We start from the raw sequence: 7,368 nt of genomic DNA, 5'->3' as shown, positions 1-7,368 counted from the left end.
CGCAAACATTTTTCGAATAGAGGTCACTCCTAGGGTGACATGAAATGCCGCATGAACCTTCTGGTGTGAACATCTTCAGAACGTGAAAATTTTAAAATCGAAACATCATATTTGACTTTAAAGCGAACAACTTCCCCTATTCACCAAAATCTTAATTCATGCAAAAACTTTCCGAATTGAGTTCACTCCCAGGGTGACACGAAGTGGAACATGAATTTCTATTGTGAACTCTTAGGGACGTGAGAGCTAGAAATAATCAGATCATATATGTTAATTAATCTCCCACTAAAGCGTTGTAACCTATTATATACGTTATTTGATTTTCACTGAAGTGTTCTAATAGCGTATCATATATGTTATTAAACTCTCACTGAAGTGTTCTAACAATTAAACAGGGTATACATTCTTAAGTTTGTTCTGGCTAATTAAACAACCTAAGTCTAGGTTTTTATTCATGTATAACGTTTATATTTGGATTTAACCTACGATGTCTAGGTGATAAACCAGTTTTAAAATCCCACATCGCTCACGTATTGCTCATAAAACTGATTAACAATGCTCAATACTTTGGCCATAATCCTCAGGTAGGAGGTGTTCTGTAGATCGTCAGCGTAAATACCCCCAGCCTTAAACAGTATTATATACCGATTGAGTTTGTAACCTGAGTTTTACAAGTTTAACGACCTATTTTAACTATTAAAATGAGTGGTTAACCTATATGAGCATGCAACTATTCTTTGTTATGGATTTTAAATGTCTAACCCAATTTTATAACAGCTTACAAAATTTTAGACATGCTTAACATCCACAACATACATCAAAGACATTTAATATTTAATATAACATTTATATTAAATAAAAGAAACCCTAAACATGCATATTATATATTATAACATTTTACAACATACTTTTAATGTATGTAATATACTTCCTATGGTGGGTTTTTAAATCTACATGGCATACTGTATGCACATACAAGATTTATTTAATTATAACATATATCACATGTATAAATAATTAAACACATACTCATATGAATTTAGTTTTGGCATTTTCAAGCAAACAAAAGCCTAACTATTACAAAATTCAACAAGAAAAGGCTCTAAAACGCTTATAGACCGCTGGAACTGCCCCATACTGGACTCGAACAGCTCGAACCGGACCTCCAAACCTTCAAAAGTGGCTGAATCGAACTGAATCAGGTAAAACCATACCTTCTTGACTCGAACTGACCGGACTAGTTCAACTGGACTGTCAGTTTGAGTTGAAGCGTGCATGCTGGGTTGGGGTAAGCAACATTGCAACGCTCTCACCCAAGCGTTGTGACCTTGTGGGTGTTCCTCATCATTTGGGCAGTAACATGAGCAGTGTTGCAACGCTCCCTGGATAGAAGCTCCACTAGAATTTGCAGCAACTCGACCTTCTTCGCTTCTTTCTTCAATTACATCTTAATTTCAACTCTAATGACTCCAAATAAATTATATACTCTTGAGCACATAAATAAGCTCATCAATAAGAGTCAATTACAAATTTGACCAAGGAATCAAAGAGAATTTAAATGCCAAAACTCAGAAATCTATATCAGTTCACCATTTTCATATATCTCATGAAAAAACACTCACCAAGCCAAAATTAAACCAAATTGAATGCTTAAATGATGCTATGATACCAATTTGTTAGAGTTAGAAAACATGCAGCAAAAGAAAAACGGATCATTAAGCATTTTAAATCATTAATTTTGGCTTTGAATCTAAGCATGCTCATAAAATACAAAGAGGGTTTCATGACATACCTTTGAAAAACACTTTGAATCACAATTCTGCTGAAAATCTTCTCCAAATATCGTTGTGAACCACCTCAAGATCTTCCCTACTATTCTCTTGGAGCTTTAGATTGAGTTGTGGGACTCGAAATAAGCTTGAATGAAGGAAATTTGGAGAAGAACACATTGTTGTACCCACTTGAAGAATACCTTCTTCAACTCAAATTTGTCAGCAAAAATTCAATTGATGCATGCCCGATTTCCACTTCAATATTTATTGCAGGACTATCATGCAATGGAAAAGCCTACATGAGGTGCAACTCATGCTTAGAGAATTGAAGCAAAAATCAAGTGGGTTTAGTGTGAGCTCCTTTGGTTGAAGTCGGAAGATAATGGAGTTTTCCAATCTTCCATTTTTGACAATTTGTGTTTTATAAATTGATTTCTAAAATCAATTTTAGTTGTCATTTTTTTCTAATTTCAAAATGATTTTTAAATTCAATTTGATTTTCAAAACTAAAAACTTTATTAATTCTGCAAAATTAGTTTCATAACTTAGTTTTCTAATAAAGTTAATAATATATAATTAATTAAACAATTTAGCAACTTTGTGGAGTCAACAATTCCATTGTGGAGTTAGCAATACAACTTTGCTTGATACTTCTCCAAACTAAAACTCTTCCATTCAAAGTGAATATTGACCCTGAAGTTTATTTTCTTGAATCTATATCGGTCTGGAAGTCAGAATTAGTGTATCCAGTAAGAATCAGATCCTTAGCACCATACATGAGCATGTAATTTCTCGTTCCCCGAAAATACTTGAGAATGTTCTTGACGGCAGTCCAATGATCATATCCAAGATTGGACTGAAACCTGCTGACTATTCCAACGGCATTGCATATGTCAAGACGAGTACTCGACATGACATACATTAAACTCTCTACTGCTGATGCATATGGAATTCGTATCATAACCTCAACATCTTGAGGTATCTTAGGACTTTGTTCCTTAGACAGATGGATTCCATGTTTGAAAGGCAACGTTCCTTTCTTAGAATTTTACATTTTATATCTAGACAATATTTTGTCTATATAAGATGCTTGGAATAATGCTAAAGTTCTGTTCTTGCGGTTCCGAACTATTTGGATCCCAAGAACATACCATGCTTCTACCAAATCTTTTATTTGGAATTGCGTAGTCAGCCATCTCTTAACGTTAGCTAGAAATTCTACTTAATTTCCAATGAGTAGAATATCATCTACATACAACACTAGAAAAACGTCAATTTTGGTAACAATTTTCTTGTAAACACAAGGTTCATCAACATTTTGTTCAAAACCAGAAGATTTGATCGCAGTGTCAAATCTCATATTTCAGGATCTTCCAACGTAAGTTTTACTTTTTTATTGAAGTTTATTAAAGTGTTTAATAAACATTAATCAAAGTTGTTTAACCATCCAACGTAAGTGTTATTTTTTGGGCAAATTAAACTTAGTTAAAAATCAGTAGCCGAATTTTCCTAAGTTAAATAACCCTAGGTATAACACTCAATGGGAGGAAAATGGGGTGTATGATACTTCATTTTATATTTTCACATTTCTCCCTAAAAGTTCACATTGTGAGATATATACTCGGCCTCGAGACACCTTTGCTTGTGTCCCCTACGGATGATGTTAGTATAGATCAATAACCAGGTGAATGGAGAGAGTGTTTATTGTATGTGGGAGCGAGACATGTATCAACAAATCCCACGGTCTCTCAAATTAGTTGGTAGTAAAGTTTCATGCTCAACCTCGAGGCATCTTTGCTTGTGTCCCCCTATGGATGACATTTGCATTATTCTTTACCTCAAACTCCATAAATGGATAGGATTACTTTAGTTTTTGCCCCAATCAGTTTTTCGCTACTGTTGGCTTATTGGGGCAGAACTCTAGAATCTAAAATGAGCGATTACACTTATAAGAATTATTAAGCGATTTTAAAAATTTATAGACCAAACAATGGTGAATGATAGTTATATTAACAATGAGTTGTTCTGTCTATTGGTTAAGGTAGTCTCATTTCAGTGAAGGGGCACTTGATCACCCTACGGTGACTTTTGTCTTGAGTCATTGAAACATCATTGGAAAATAGATGTCACTTAGGGTGCATTAGATTATTTTGCTAACTTTAATTGGTTTTTCAGGGTTAATGCATAGATTACTAATATAAATAACTTGTATGGTTTAGCAATTTATTAACTATAACTTCCGCGACACTTAATTTGCTTGTCGCCGACAAACTTATGGGCGAAAACTATACAACCTGGAAAAACACAGTCAACATGATTAATCATCAATGACCTCCGTTTTATCCTTATAGAGGATCGTCCTCTTATTCCTACTCAAAATGTTTGAGAGGCATATGAACGATGGACACAGGCAAACGAAAAGACCCAAGCATATATCTTGGCAAGCCTTTCAGAAGTGTTGGCCAAGAAACATGAGTCCATGATCACTCCCCGTGAGATCATGGAGTCCTTACAGGGTATGTTCGGAGAATTGTCCGCACAACTCAGGCACGACGTTCTAAAACACATCTTTAACATCTGTATGCAAGAGGAGGGCATCTGTTAGAGAACACATTTTCATCATGATGGTCCACTTCAACGAGACGAAGATGAATGAGTTTGTCATTGATGAAGCCAGTCAGGTTAGCTTCATTTTGAAATCTTTACCTGAAAGTTTCCTATAGTTCTGTAGCAATGCTATTATGAACAAAATTGACTACAACCTGACCACCTTGCCCAATGAGCTTCAGACTTTTCAGTCCTTGATGAAAAGCAAGAAACAAAAGGGACAGACAAATGTTGCCTCATCCTCAAAGAAGTTCCACACGTCCTCTAGAACTAAGTCTGTACCTTCTACTTCTGGCACCAAAAAGTAAAAGAAGAAGAAGAAAGGTGGAAAGGGGAAAGCTAACCTACCACTACTGCCTAGAATGGCAAGTAGGCTAAGGTTGCAAAGGGAATCTGTTTCCATTGTAACCACGAGGGGACATTGGAAGAGGAATTGTCTCAAATACTTGCCAAAAAAGAAGAAGGCCAAGCAAGGTAAATATTATTTACTTGTATTGGATACTTGTTTAGTGGAGAATGATGATTCAGCCAAAAAATAGATTCAAGGCCCACTCACCGTTTTTGTTCTTCATTTTAGGGAATTAGTTCCTAGCGGCAACTAGAAACTAGAGAGATGATGATGCGTGTTGGAATTTGGCACGTCTCTCAGCTCTAGCAGTGGGAGGGCTCAGACTTTGTTTATAGAAATCCTATATTTTATTAGATAATGTATATATGATTTCAGGTTTGAAAAGGAACCTATTTCTTTAAAATATCTTCTTGAATAACAGTACTCTCTTAACTTTCAAGTGAATAAAGTGTTTATTTACAAGAATGGAGTATTAATTTGTTGTGCTAATCTTGAAGATAATTTGTATGTGTTAAGACCGTTAGCAACTAAAGCCCTCCTTAACATTGAAATGTTTAAAACTGTGATAACGCAAAATAAAAGACTTAAAATTTCTCCTAAAGAAAATTCCCTTCTTTGGCACCTAAGGTTAGGACACATCAATCTCAATAGGATTGAGAGACTGGTCAAGAATGAACTTCTAAGCGAGTTAAAAGAAAATTCTTTACCAGTGTGTGAATCATGCCTTGAAGGCAAAAATGACTAAAAGATATTTTAATGAAAAATGTCATAGGGCTAAAGAACCATTAGAACTTGTACAATTAGATCTCTGTAGTTTGATAAATGTTAAAGTAAGAGGAGGGTTTGAATATTTCATCACTTTTACTGATGATTATTCTAGATATGGGTATGCTTATTTAATGCAATAGAAGTCTGAAGCCTTTGAAAAGTTCAAAGAGTTTAAGGCTAAGTTGAAAATATTTGGGATGATGTCCTAAATCTCGTAGGGTCCTGTAGTTTGTAAACATCTGTATGAACAAATAGTTTTGTGATTTATAATATAAGATTTTTTATTCACTTCTGTCTATGAAATATGAGATATTTTAGTTGCATTAACCACAAACCAATAAACTAAGATCCCTGGTTATTGTTGTAACTTAAGCATAAATGTGGAGACATACAAGTGGATCGTGCTTTAAGTGATAACCTAAATGGTCTGTAGTAAATGGATAAAGGAGGGAAACCTTATCCTGGTGACGCTCCGAGTATGGCCCGCTTTATAGGTGTTACAAGTATTGTAAAGTGCTACAAATGGTCTGATCCTAACCATTCGTATATTAGACATACGAGTAGGGATGCTCTATACAAAGGAGTTTGTATAAGAACGAAATATGAAATATTTAGTCTCATTATATAATGTCGTTTATAATAGAGACTTTCATTTCATTATGATGACCATAGGTAACATGACCTTAATCTTGAGTGAGTTGTGAAGTCCTACCTATGAGGGCGGTCCTTTGATTTGTATGGGTGCGAGTGGCCAGATCGCCGACTCAAACCTACCACTTTGGGGATTCGTCTGATTGCTGAGTTAGGAACTCAGCTACACAAGACATAATTCACTCCTTCCTTGAAGCAGGGGTAAGTAGATAAATTTCTCCCTTAAGGATAGATTTACGGGGCTTGAACAATGTGGCACCACACATTCTCTTGGCTCGAGAAGAGTTTACTCATAGTGGGACTATGATGTATTGTTCATTAGAGGAATCAGTGGTACTTAAGAAGTTAGATGTAACTACAGGGGCAAAACGGTAAATTGGCCCAACTGCACTTATGAGTGATTTGTGAAAGGCCATCGTACTGTTGATTGGTTATATCCAACGGACACGAAATATATCTGTAGTGTGAAGAGTACAACTGTCGGTCTTAAATGGAGTGCTCGATAGTTAACTGATGGTGGATATCGTGATTAAAGAGTTAGTTAGTTATCCACGTACAATTGGAGCTTCAAGCTATAGTCTATAAGGTCCCCTTAGTAGCTCAATGGATTTATGTTAAGAATCAGTTTTTGAGTTAAATTTGAAGTGTTCAAGTTAACAAGAGGGAATTTGATTATATATGATATAATTAAATTGACTCATTATATGTGATATAATTGATTTGATGTATTAGATACATTAATTGAAGGAATTAGTATAAATATGATTTATATTAAATGCAATAAAGGAGAAAAAGAACTATAGTGTATATGTTGCATATGATGTGATATTAAAACTATAAGTTATAAATATAATATGATAAATTAGTTATTATATTTATTTATAATAAATTAATTATGAGATAATTGATTTTTGGTTTTTTCTCCTAATAAATGATTTAGTGGGAAGTTTTAATCAATTTTTGGTAACTGATGATAAAATAAAAATGGTTTTCATTTTTTCAATTCATGCATGAAAAGCAAGTTAATCAGATAACTTGTCGAGAGAGAAAAGAAAACGATTGAATGAGTATCTTAAACGATAGCTACTCACTCCTAAACGATCGAGTATCCAAGTCTAAACGATAGACTTCTGTCTTCTCCTACTTACTCGATCGTCTACTCGATCGTTTGGTTCCTCCTTCCCTTTACCAAATCCAAATAGAGCCACACCTCCTAGATTT

This window comes from Benincasa hispida, chromosome 7 (assembly GCF_027475165.1).
Source record: "Benincasa hispida cultivar pf3 chromosome 7, pf3_genome.v1.1, whole genome shotgun sequence".
NCBI lineage: Eukaryota > Viridiplantae > Streptophyta > Magnoliopsida > Cucurbitales > Cucurbitaceae > Benincasa > Benincasa hispida.
Note: the sequence above shows the minus strand (reverse complement) of the source record.